The sequence below is a fragment of the Pleurodeles waltl genome, chromosome 12, assembly GCF_031143425.1.
Source record: "Pleurodeles waltl isolate 20211129_DDA chromosome 12, aPleWal1.hap1.20221129, whole genome shotgun sequence".
Taxonomy (NCBI): Eukaryota; Metazoa; Chordata; class Amphibia; order Caudata; family Salamandridae; genus Pleurodeles; species Pleurodeles waltl.
The window spans coordinates 28,221,229-28,235,196 of NC_090451.1; positions in this window are offsets into that span (position 1 = coordinate 28,221,229).

Sequence of the window (13,968 nt, forward strand, 5' to 3'; positions counted from 1 at the left end):
GTTAGGTGCAAAGTTACTTAGTGTGAGGGCACCCTGGCAGTAGCCAAGGTGCCCCCACATTGTTCAGAGCCAATTCCCTGAACTTTGTGAGTGCGGGGACACCATTACACGTGTGCACTACATATGGGTCACTACCTATATGTAGCTTCACCATGGTAACTCCGAATATGGCCATGTAACATGTCTATGATCATGGAATTGCCCCCTCTATGCCATCCTGGCATAGTTGGCACAATCCCATGATCCCAGTGGTCTGTTGCACAGACCCTGGTACTGCCAAACTGCCCTTCCTGGGGTTTCACTGCAGCTGCTGCTGCTGCCAACCCCTCAGACAGGCATCTGCCCTCCTGGGGTCCAGCCAGGCCTGGCCCAGGATGGCAGAACAAAGAACTTCCTCTGAGAGAGGGTGTGACACCCTCTCCCTTTGGAAAATGGTGTGAAGGCAGGGGAGGAGTAGCCTCCCCCAGCCTCTGGAAATGCTTTCTTGGGCACAGATGTGCCCAATTCTGCATAAGCCAGTCTACACCGGTTCAGGGACCCCTTAGCCCCTGCTCTGGCACGAAACTGGACAAAGGAAAGGGGAGTGACCACTCCCCTGACCTGCACCTCCCCTGGGAGGTGTCCAGAGCTCCTCCAGTGTGCCCCAGACCTCTGCCATCTTGGAAACAGAGGTGCTGCTGGCACACTGGACTGCTCTGAGTGGCCAGTGCCACCAGGTGACGTCAGAGACTCCTGCTGATAGGCTCCTTCAGGTGTTAGTAGCCTATCCTCTCTCCTAAGTAGCCAAACCCTCTTTTCTGGCTATTTAGGGTCTCTGTCTCTGGGGAAACTTTTGATAACGAATGCAAGAGCTCATCCGAGTTCCTCTGCATCTCTCTCTTCACCTTCTGATAAGGAAACGACCGCTGACCGCGCTGGAAGCCTGCAAACCTGCAACATAGTAGCAAAGACGACTACTGCAACTCTGTAACGCTGATCCTGCCGCCTTCTCGACTGTTTTCCTGCTTGTGCATGCTGTGGGGGTAGCCTGCCTCCTCTCTGCACCAGAAGCTCCGAAGAAATCTCCCGTGGGTCGACGGAATCTTCCCCCTGCAACCGCAGGCACCAAAAAGCTGCATTACCGGTCCCTTGGGTCTCCTCTCAGCACGACGAGCGAGGTCCCTCGAATCCAGCGACGCTGTCCAAGTGACCCCCACAGTCCAGTGACTCTTCAGCCCAAGTTTGGTGGAGGTAAGTCCTTGCCTCACCTCGCTGGGCTGCATTGCTGGGAACCGCGACTTTGCAGCTACTCCGGCCCCTGTGCACTTCCGGCGGAAATCCTTTGTGCACAGCCAAGCCTGGGTCCACGGCACTCTAACCTGCATTGCACGACTTTCTAAGTTGGTCTCCGGCGACGTGGGACTCCTTTGTGCAACTTCGGCGAGCACCATTTCACGCATCCTTGTAGTGCCTGTTTCTGGCACTTCTCTGGGTGCTACCTGCTTCAATGAGGGCTCTTTGTCTTGCTCGACGTCCCCTCTCTCTTCAGGTCCAATTTGCGACCTCCTGGTCCCTCCTGGGCCCCGGCAGCGTCCAAAAACGCCAAACACACGATTTGCGACTAGCAAGGCTTGTTGGCGTCCTTCCGGCAGGAAAACACTTCTGCACGACTCTCCAAGGCGAGAGGGATCCGTCCACCAAAGGGGAAGTCTCTAGCCCTTTTCGTTCCTGCAGAAACCTCAGCTTCTCCTGTCCAGTCGAAGCTTCTTTGCACCCGCAGCTGGCATTTCCTGGGCATCTGCCCATCTCCGACTTGCTTGTGACTTTTGGACTTGGTCCCCTTGTTCCACAGGTACCCTAGATTGGAAATCCACAGTTGTTGCATTGCTGGTTTGTGTCTTTCCTGCATTATTCCTCTAACACGACTACTTTGTCCTTAGGGGAACTTTAGTGCACTTTGCACTCACTTTTCAGGGTCTTGGGGAGGGTTATTTTTCTAACTCTCACTATTTTCTAATAGTCCCAGCGACCCTCTACAAGGTCACATAGGTTTGGGGTCCATTCGTGGTTCGCATTCCACTTTTGGAGTATATGGTTTGTGTTGCCCCTATCCCTATGTTTCCCCATTGCATCCTATTGTAACTATACATTGTTTGCATTGTTTTCTAAGACTATACTGCATATTTTTGCTATTGTGTATATATATCTTGTGTATATTTCCTATCCTCTCACTGAGGGTACACTCTAAGATACTTTGGCATATTGTCGTAAAAATAAAGTACCTTTATTTTTAGTATAACTGTGTATTGTGTTTTCTTATGATATTGTGCATATGACACTAAGTGGTACTGTAGTAGCTTCACACGTCTCCTAGTTCAGCCTAAGCTGCTCTGCTAAGCTACCATTATCTATCAGCCTAAGCTGCTAGACACCCTATACACTAATAAGGGATAACTGGGCCTGGTGCAAGGTGCAAGTACCCCTTGGTACTCACTACAAGCCAGTCCAGCCTCCTACATTGGTTGTGCAGTGGTGGGATAAGTGCTTGAGACTGCTTACCACTCTTGTCATTGTACTTTTCATAAGAGAAAAATATACAAAACAAGGTCAGTGTATATACACATAGCCAAAAAGTTTTGCATTTCCTCTTTTCACTCTTTTCTAAGTGCTGAAAAGTACTTCTAAACTTTCAAAAAGTTCTTAGAAGTTTAAAAAGTTTTTTTTCTGTCTTTCCAAAAAGTTCTGAAAACTTTTGTCTCTTTCTCTATCACTTTAACTCTCTCTAAAAAATGTCTGGCACAGGCCAAAGTGTTGATCTGTCCAAACTTGCATATGACAACCTTAGCTGGAAAAGAGCAAGGAGTCTCTGTATAGAGAGAGGTTTGAGTGTATGGAAGAATCCTGCCTTGGAACTGTTAATTAACATGCTTAGAGAACAGGATAAGGCCATAGGTGCCCCATCTGTTGAAAAAGTACCTAATAGTTCCCAATCTGATTCAGGGACTCCCCCAGGAAAAGATTCAGGAAAGAAACTTCCTAGCCTGCCCATTACTAGACAATCTAGCATAGATGGTAATGATGATGAGCCACACCATAGAAATAGTGTTGTCTCACATCATAGCAAAAGCATTTATTCTCACCATACTGGTAGTAATGTTTCTGTAAACCAAGCTGTTAAGTTGGCTTCTGTAAGGGACAGGTCTCCTTCTGTTCATTCCCATCATAGCTCTGTTTCTAGAAATGTCCCTCCCACCAACCCTGATGACAGAATGTTAGAGAGGGAACTCAATAAGTTGAGGGTGGAACAAACCAGACTGAAGCTTAAAAAGCAACAGCTGGATTTGGATAGACAGTCTTTTGAATTAGAGAAGGAAAGACAGAAGTTGGGTTTAGATACCCATGGTGGCAGCAGCAGTATTCCCCATAGTCATCCTGCAAAAGAGCATGATTCCAGGAATCTGCACAAGATAGTTCCCCCTTATAAGGAGGGGGATGACATTAACAAGTGGTTTGCTGCACTTGAGAGGGCCTGTGTTGTACAGGATGTCCCTCAAAGGCAGTGGGCTGCTATCCTATGGCTATCATTTAGTGGAAAAAGTAGGGATAGGCTCCTTACTGTGAAAGAAAATGATGCTAACAATTTCCAAGTTCTTAAGAATGCACTCCTGGATGGTTATGGCTTAACCACTGAACAGTACAGGATAAAGTTCAGAGAGACCAAAAAGGAGTCTTCACAAGACTGGGTTGATTTCATTGACCAGGCAGTGAAGGCCTTGGAGGGGTGGTTACATGGCAGTAAAGTTACTGATTATGACAGCCTGTATAACTTGATCCTGAGAGAGCATATTCTTAATAATTGTGTGTCTGATTTGTTGCACCAGTACTTGGTGGACTCTGATCTGACCTCTCCCCAAGAATTGGGAAAGAAGGCAGACAAATGGGTCAGAACAAGAGTGAACAGAAAAGTTCATACAGGGGGTGACAAAGATGGCAACAAAAAGAAGGATGGTAAGTCTTCTGACAAGGGTGGGGACAAATCTAAAAATGAGTCTTCATCAGGCCCACAAAAACACTCTGGTGGGGGTGGTGGGTCCAAATCCTCCTTTAATCAGAACAAGGAAAAGAAACCATGGTGCTATTTATGTAAAATAAAAGGCCATTGGACAACAGATCCCAGTTGTCCAAAGAAAGGCACCACAGCTCCTACCACTACAACCCCTACTGCTACACCTAGTGTCCCTACTAATAGCAGTGGTGGTGGGAGCAAACCTACTAATAGCCAATCCAAGGGAGTAGCTGGGCTCACTTTTGGTAATTTAGTTGGGGTTGGTATGATTAGGGAGACCACAGAGGCTACTTTAGTCTCTGAAGGGGCTATTGATTTAGCCACTTTGGTTGCTTGCCCCCATAACTTGGAGAAGTACAAGCAACTAACCCTAATAAATGGTGTTGAGGTCCAGGCCTACAGGGACACAGGTGCCAGTGTCACAATGGTGATTGAGAAACTGGTGCACCCTGAACAACACATACTTGGACACCAGTACCAAGTAACCGATGCTCACAACATAACACAAAGCCACCCCATGGCTGTTGTAAATCTCAACTGGGGGGGGGTAACTGGTCCAAAGAAAGTTGTGGTAGCTTCAGATTTACCTGTAGACTGTCTATTAGGGAATGATTTGGAGACATCAGCTTGGTCAGATGTGGAGTTGGAGGCCCATGCAGCAATGCTGGGCATCCCAGGGCATATTTTTGCTTTGACAAGGGCTCAGGCCAAAAAGCAAAAAGGACAGGGAAGCTTGGATCCTGGAACAATGGACCAAGTGCTCCCTAAAGCTAGGGCTAGTAGAAGCAAACCACTTCCTACTATCCCTCCCTCTGCAGTGGATTCTACTTCTGAGGAAGAAGAATTCCCTCCCTGTGCAGAACCTACACCAGAGGAGCTGGAAGCAGACACTGCTGAGCTTTTGGGTGAAGGGGGGCCTGCCAGAGAGGAGCTGAGTGTGGCACAGCAAACCTGTCCCACATTAGAGGGTCTCAGACAGCAAGCTGTCAAACAGGCTAATGGGGATGTCAGTGACTCTCACAGAGTTTACTGGGAGGACAACCTCTTGTACACTGAGCATAGGGATCCTAAACCTGGAGCTGCCAGGAGATTAGTGATTCCTCAGGAGTACAGAAAGTTCCTCCTAACACTGGCACATGACATTCCCTTAGCTGGGCATCTAGGACAAATGAAAACTTGGGACATGCTTGTTCCCCTGTTTCATTGGTCTAGGATGTCTGAGGACACAAAGGAATTTTGTGAGTCCTGTGAAACCTGTCAAGCCAGTGGCAAGACAGGTGGCACCCCAAAGGCACCCCTTATCCCACTGCCTGTGGTTAGGGTTCCCTTTGAAAGGGTAGGGGTTGACATAGTTGGCCCCCTTGACCCTCCTACTGCTTCAGGCAATAGGTTTATCTTGGTGGTAGTGGACCATGCCACAAGATATCCTGAAGCAATTCCTTTAAGGACCACTACAGCTCCTGCAGTGGCAAAGGCCCTCCTGGGAATATTTTCCAGGGTGGGCTTCCCAAAGGAAGTAGTATCAGACAGAGGAAGCAATTTCATGTCTGCATACTTACAGGCCATGTGGAAGGAGTGTGGTGTAACGTACAAGTTCACAACACCCTATCATCCACAAACAAATGGACTGGTGGAGAGATTTAATAAAACTCTCAAAGGCATGATTATGGGTCTCCCTGAAAAACTCCGCAGGAGATGGGATATCCTCCTACCATGCCTCCTTTTTGCCTACAGGGAGGTACCCCAGAAAGGAGTGGGCTTCAGCCCCTTTGAACTTCTTTTTGGACACCCTGTTAGGGGTCCACTCACACTTGTAAAGGAGGGTTGGGAACAACCTTTAAAAGCTCCTAAGCAGGATATTGTGGATTATGTACTTGGCCTCAGATCAAGGATGGCTGAGTACATGAAAAAGGCCAGTAAAAACCTTCAGGCCAGCCAAGAGCTCCAGAAGCAATGGCATGATCAGAAGGCTGTTTTGGTTCAATACCAACCAGGGCAGAAAGTGTGGGTCTTGGAGCCTGTAGCCCCAAGAGCACTCCAAGATAAATGGAGTGGACCCCACACAATTGTTGAAAAGAAGGGTGAAGTCACCTACTTGGTTGACTTAGGCACTGCCAGGAGTCCCCTTAGGGTGCTCCATGTCAACCGCCTGAAACCCTACTATGACAGGGCTGATCTCACCCTGCTCATGGCAACAGATGAGGGACAGGAAGAAGATAGTGATCCTCTACCTGATCTCTTCTCTTCCACAGAACAAGATGCTCTTGTGGAAGGTGTAGTTTTGGCTGATTGTCTTACTGCTGAGCAGAAAGATAATTGCATAAATCTCCTAGGACAATTTTCAGAACTCTTCTCTACTGTGCCAGGCACCACTTCTTGGTGTGAGCACACTATAGATACTGGAGACAGTTTACCTGTCAAAAGTAAGATCTATAGGCAGCCTGACCATGTCAGGGACTGCATAAAGCAAGAAGTTCAGAAAATGTTGGAACTAGGAGTGGTTGAGCACTCTGACAGTCCATGGGCTTCTCCTGTGGTACTGGTACCAAAACCCAATTCTAAAGATGGAAAGAAGGAAATGAGGTTTTGTGTAGACTATAGAGGTCTCAACTTGGTAACCAAAACTGATGCTCACCCTATACCCAGGGCAGATGAGCTCATAGATACACTGGCATCTGCCAAGTATCTAAGCACTTTTGATTTGACTGCAGGGTATTGGCAGATCAAATTGTCAGAAGATGCTAAACCTAAGACTGCATTTTCTACCATTGGAGGACATTACCAGTTTACTGTAATGCCTTTTGGTTTGAAAAATGCACCTGCCACTTTTCAGAGGTTGGTGAACACAGTCCTGCAAGGGCTGGAAGCTTTCAGTGCAGCATATTTGGACGATATAGCTGTCTTTAGCTCCAGTTGGGATGATCACCTGGTCCACCTATGGAAAGTTTTGGAGGCTCTGCAAAAGGCAGGCCTCACTATCAAGGCTTCAAAGTGCCAGATAGGGCAGGGTAAGGTGGTTTATCTGGGACACCTTGTTGGTGGGGAACAGATTGCACCACTTCAGGGGAAAATCCAAACTATTATTGATTGGGTTCCCCCTACCACTCAGACTCAGGTGAGAGCCTTCCTAGGCCTCACTGGGTATTACAGGAGGTTCATTAAGAACTATGGCTCCATTGCAGCCCCTCTTAATGACCTCACATCCAAGAAAATGCCTAAAAAGGTATTGTGGACAGCAAGCTGTCAGAAAGCTTTTGAGGAGCTGAAGCAGGCCATGTGCTCTGCACCTGTCCTGAAAAGCCCTTGTTACTCTAAAAAATTCTATGTCCAAACTGATGCATCTGAATTAGGAGTAGGGGCAGTCCTATCACAACTTAATTCTGAGGGCCAGGATCAACCTGTTGCTTTTATTAGTAGGAGGTTGACCCCTAGAGAAAAGCGTTGGTCTGCCATTGAGAGGGAGGCCTTTGCTGTGGTCTGGGCTCTGAAGAAGTTGAGGCCATACCTGTTTGGCACTCACTTCATTGTTCAGACAGACCACAAACCTCTACTTTGGCTAAAACAAATGAAAGGTGAAAATCCTAAATTGTTGAGGTGGTCCATATCCCTACAGGGAATGGACTATACAGTGGAACATAGACCTGGGAGTAGCCACTCCAATGCAGATGGACTCTCCAGATATTTCCACTTAGACAATGAAGACTCATCAGGTCATGGCTAGTCTTATTGTCCTTCGTTTGGTGGGGGGTTGTGTAGGAAAGTACCATCTTGCCTGGCATGTTACCCCCATTTTTCACTGTATATATGTTGTTTTAGTTGTATGTGTCACTGGGACCCTGGTAACCCAGGGCCCCAGTGCTCATAAGTGTGCCTGAATGTGTTACCTGTGTAGTGACTAACTGTCTCACTGAGGCTCTGCTAATCAGAACCTCAGTGGTTATGCTCTCTCATTTCTTTCCAAATTGTCACTGACAGGCTAGTGACCATTTTTACCAATTTACATTGGCTTACTGGAACACCCTTATAATTCCCTAGTATATGGTACTGAGGTACCCAGGGTATTGGGGTTCCAGGAGATCCCTATGGACTGCAGCATTTCTTTTGCCACCCATAGGGAGCTCTGACAATTCTTACACAGGCCTGCCACTGCAGCCTGAGTGAAATAACGTCCACGTTATTTCACAGCCATTTTACACTGCACTTAAGTAACTTATAAGTCACCTATATGTCTAACCTTTACCTGGTAAAGGTTAGGTGCAAAGTTACTTAGTGTGAGGGCACCCTGGCACTAGCCAAGGTGCCCCCACATTGTTCAGAGCCAATTCCCTGAACTTTGTGAGTGCGGGGACACCATTACACGCGTGCACTACATATAGGTCACTACCTATATGTAGCTTCACCATGGTAACTCCGAATATGGCCATGTAACATGTCTATGATCATGGAATTGCCCCCTCTATGCCATCCTGGCATAGTTGGCACAATCCCATGATCCCAGTGGTCTGTAGCACAGACCCTGGTACTGCCAAACTGCCCTTCCTGGGGTTTCACTGCAGCTGCTGCTGCTGCCAACCCCTCAGACAGGCATCTGCCCTCCTGGGGTCCAGCCAGGCCTGGCCCAGGATGGCAGAACAAAGAACTTCCTCTGAGAGAGGGTGTGACACCCTCTCCCTTTGGAAAATGGTGTGAAGGCAGGGGAGGAGTAGCCTCCCCCAGCCTCTGGAAATGCTTTCTTGGGCACAGATGTGCCCAATTCTGCATAAGCCAGTCTACACCGGTTCAGGGACCCCTTAGCCCCTGCTCTGGCGCGAAACTGGACAAAGGAAAGGGGAGTGACCACTCCCCTGACCTGCACCTCCCCTGGGAGGTGTCCAGAGCTCCTCCAGTGTGCCCCAGACCTCTGCCATCTTGGAAACAGAGGTGCTGCTGGCACACTGGACTGCTCCGAGTGGCCAGTGCCACCAGGTGACGTCAGAGACTCCTGCTGATAGGCTCCTTCAGGTGTTAGTAGCCTATCCTCTCTCCTAAGTAGCCAAACCCTCTTTTCTGGCTATTTAGGGTCTCTGTCTCTGGGGAAACTTTAGATAACGAATGCAAGAGCTCATCCGAGTTCCTCTGCATCTCTCTCTTCACCTTCTGATAAGGAAACGACCGCTGACCGCGCTGGAAGCCTGCAAACCTGCAACATAGTAGCAAAGACGACTACTGCAACTCTGTAACGCTGATCCTGCCGCCTTCTCGACTGTTTTCCTGCTTGTGCATGCTGTGGGGGTAGCCTGCCTCCTCTCTGCACCAGAAGCTCCGAAGAAATCTCCCGTGGGTCGACGGAATCTTCCCCCTCGAATCCAGCGACGCTGTCCAAGTGACCCCCACAGTCCAGTGACTCTTCAGCCCAAGTTTGGTGGAGGTAAGTCCTTGCCTCACCTCGCTGGGCTGCATTGCTGGGAACCGCGACTTTGCAGCTACTCCGGCCCCTGTGCACTTCCGGCGGAAATCCTTTGTGCACAGCCAAGCCTGGGTCCACGGCACTCTAACCTGCATTGCACGACTTTCTAAGTTGGTCTCCGGCGACGTGGGACTCCTTTGTGCAACTTCGGCGAGCACCGTTTCACGCATCCTTGTAGTGCCTGTTTCTGGCACTTCTCCGGGTGCTACCTGCTTTAGTGAGGGCTCTTTGTCTTGCTCGACGTCCCCTCTCTCTTCAGGTCCAATTTGCGACCTCCTGGTCTCTCCTGGGCCCCGGCAGCGTCCAAAAACGCCAAACGCACGATTTGCAACTAGCAAGGCTTGTTGGCGTCCTTCCGGCAGGAAAACACTTCTGCACGACTCTCCAAGGCGAGAGGGATCCATCCACCAAAGGGGAAGTCTCTAGCCCTTTTCGTTCCTGCAGAAACCTCAGCTTCTTCTGTCCAGTCGAAGCTTCTTTGCACCCGCAGCTGGCATTTCCTGGGCATCTGCCCATCTCCGACTTGCTTGTGACTTTTTGACTTGGTCCCCTTGTTCCACAGGTACCCTAGATTGGAAATCCACAGTTGTTGCATTGCTGGTTTGTGTCTTTCCTGCATTATTCCTCTAACACGACTACTTTGTCCTTAGGGGAACTTTAGTGCACTTTGCACTCACTTTTCAGGGTCTTGGGGAGGGTTATTTTTCTAACTCTCACTATTTTCTAATAGTCCCAGCGACCCTCTACAAGGTCACATAGGTTTGGGGTCCATTCGTGGTTCGCATTCCACTTTTGGAGTATATGGTTTGTGTTGCCCCTATCCCTATGTTTCCCCATTGCATCCTATTGTAACTATACATTGTTTGCATTGTTTTCTAAGACTATACTGCATATTTTTGCTATTGTGTATATATATCTTGTGTATATTTCCTATCCTCTCACTGAGGGTACACTCTAAGATACTTTGGCATATTGTCGTAAAAATAAAGTACCTTTATTTTTAGTATAACTGTGTATTGTGTTTTCTTATGATATTGTGCATATGACACTAAGTGGTACTGTAGTAGCTTCACACGTCTCCTAGTTCAGCCTAAGCTGCTCTGCTAAGCTACCATTATCTATCAGCCTAAGCTGCTAGACACCCTATACACTAATAAGGGATAACTGGGCCTGGTGCAAGGTGCAAGTACCCCTTGGTACTCACTACAAGCCAGTCCAGCCTCCTACATGGGGCCACAGGCATGGGCAGTGCAGGGGCCCCCTAACAGGGCCCCATAATGATTTTCAGTGTCTGCCTAGCAGACACTGAAAATCGCGACGGGTGCCACTGCACCCGTCGCACACCAGCAACTCCGCCGGCTCCATTCGGAGCCGGCTCCATCGTTGCTGGGGCTAGCCCGCTGGGCGGGCGGCCTTTTGGCAGTCGCCCGCCCGCCCAGCGGGAAAGTCAGAATGACCGCCGCGGTCATTTGACCGCGGTGCGGTCTTCTGGCGGTCTCCGCCCGGCGGGCGGCGCCCGCCACCCGCCGGGGTCGGAATGACCCCCACAACAGTCTTTCTGTGCGTAATTACTCACCATAGGAATTAATAGGAGGTCGTCTGCACAAATGCATAGAAAATCGTACAGTTGCTTTACCAAGTTCAGCTTTTGCAGGTTGGTTGCGGTTGTCACTGGGCATGCTGTGCCAGCAGGAGAAGTTTGCGCAGCTAACAGTTCTGGAAGGAGCAGCATGGGAAAGTTGCTTGTAGCTGATACAGAGCCACTGCAAGGGACCACTTGCAAAAGGTCTGTTGTTGCAAAATCAAAGGCGGTGCCTTGGGGTCCCCTTGTGATGTTGAGGTCAAAGGGGTGAGGGAGCACAGCGGGTTCCTTGTTGCAGGGTGCTGGGAGGCCAGGTGCAGGGCGAGTTGTTGATCCAAGGGCTGTGGGCAAAGGTGCCTCTCAGGTCCAAAAGTAAGTTGCTTCCAGGGTCACTTGCAGAAAAACGGGGGCACGCTGGTGGCAGGTCTGGGGTGCTCCTGAAGTCCCTCAACTGGTGCTTCCTTCTGGTCTGGTTTCAGCTCAGAGGGAGCTGGTTTTCTTGGAGTCCAACATCCACTGACCAGTACCCAGGGTATTGGGATGGTCCGGCCACTGGAGGGAGCAGTGCCACTAAACTTAGCAGGCTTGCAGGGTTTGTCCTCATGGTTGTCTGTGTGTCGTCGAGTCAAGCTGCCACTTCCGGTTTGAGAGGTGTCGGCTGGTCAATGAAGTGACCCTCAATGGGTTGCTGCTTACTTTGTCGTTGCAGAGTGGTACCTCCACTCTGGAGGGAGATCTCCAGCTACCGGCGAAGCCTGGAGGTCCTCTGAGTTTCTTGAGGTCAGTCCAGAGGTCAGCTCCTCCCTTTGTCAGGACCCAGGTGCAGCAGGCAGGGTTTGGTGCCTTTTTCTCATGCAGCAGGTTCACAGTTCTCGTGTTTTTGTTCTTCTTGGTGCCGTCTTCTCTTTGTCCTTTGAATCTAGTTTCTTGGTCTAGGGATGCTCACTAAACACTGAGTTTAATGGGTGTTTTAGTGGGCACCTGGTAGTGTCCAATGGGACACTTACCTTTGGGTGGCTACACCCACTATAGTGACCACTTCCTGTGGGAAGGGTTACTGCCCTAAACCTAATTGGCTATTTTCCTTCCACCTACGATGGAGGAAATTAAAATGGAGGGTCTACCTCGCAGGCAACACCTTAGGGGTGGTGCATCCCAGGTGGGGCCACTCCACCTACCCTTTGTGTGGTTTCCCGCCTTTGCTCCTGCCAAATGTGGGGGTTTGCAAAGGGGGAGACCATCTACTGCTACCAGCAGGCCTGGGGGTTGAGTTTCATGGGTGGTAGCCCTTTCAAGCTCACCACCAGGGCAGTGCACATTCCTGAGGGGGGGGGGGTTAGCCCATCCACCCAGGAAGGGCATTGCCTTACAAACCAGAGAGTCAGGGATCTCCCCCAGGGCTTGTATATTGGCTATCTGGAGGTGACAGCTGGATAGGACCAGTCAGCAACCGTGCCAGGATAGTTAGCTTTTGCAGGGGGCGCCTCTAAGGTGACCCCTAGGTACATTTAGGGATAAATCCAATATTGGCATCAGTTTGGATTTATCATTCGGAGTTGTTTTATACCAAACAATCCAGGGTTCAGCGTGGCCATCGTGTTGCTGGGGAACTTGTGTTTGACTAGTGCCCAGAAGATACATTAAAATGGCTGCTCTTTTCACTCACTATATCCCAGGTTTGGCAGGGACACAGTGGGGGCATATTGCTCATGTAGCTATGCCCTCACAAATATTATGGAGCACCCTGCCTTAGGGCTGTAAGGCCTGCCAGAGAGGTGTCTTCCTCATAGAAAATGCAGTGTATGGTAGACACAGCACACAGGCTGTGTAACAGGTCTACTTTGTATTTTAGGTTTGCACCAGGGCACTCAGCCAGCTATGGTAGTGCTGGGTACTTCTGGATGCATGGCCATAGAGGGTGGCACAATCAGTGCTGCTGCTTTTAGGGGCCTACCCCTAGTACTTCATGCCCTGGGTACCTAGGCACCCACTTACTAGGGACTAATAGTGGTAGTTAACGGTGTATTCATTTGTGTCAATGGCTCACAACAGAGTTAGGGAAAGAGCTATGGCCCAGGGGACCTGGTTAGTATGGGCCCTGGGCACTACAATTTCTAGGACACATCAACAGGCAAAAAGTAGGGGGCAAATCAAGTAAAAAAGAGGCCTTTTCATAACACCTATGCACTGTGTCCTTGTGATCTGCAAATCTTGAGTGCAGTACGCACTGCATCCTTGTGATCTACAGCTCTTGAGTGCAATACACCCTGTGTTGTCATCATCTACAGCTCGTGAGTACACCATGCACTGTGTCGATATGATCTTAAACTCGTCTGTGCACTACACACTGCATCTTCATGATCTGCAGCTCTTAAGTGCACTATTCACTTCTTCCTTGTGATCCACATCTCCTTAGTTCACTACGCACCTTGTCTTTGGGATCCACAGCTCTTGAGTGCACAGCTCACCATGTCCTTGTGAGCTACAGCTCTTGAGTGCACTATGCACCGTGTCCTTGTGATCTGCAGCTCTTGAGTGCACTACGCACTGTGTCCTTGTGTCCACAGCTCTTGAGTGCACTGTGCACCGTGTCTTTGTGATACGCAGCTCTTGAGTGCACTACGCACTGTGTCCTTGTGATCTGCAGCTCTTGAGTGCACAACGCACCGTTTCCTTATGATCCGCAGCTCTTGAGTGCATTATGCACCATGTCCTTGTGATCCGGAGCTCTTGAGTGCACCGCGCACCGTGTCATTGTGATCCGCAGCTCTTGAGAGCACAGCGCACTGAGTCCTTGTGATCCGCAGCTCTTGAGTGTACCGCACACCGTGTCCTTGTGATCCGCAACTCTTGAGTGCACGGCGCACTGTCCTTGTGATCTGCAGCTCTTGAGTG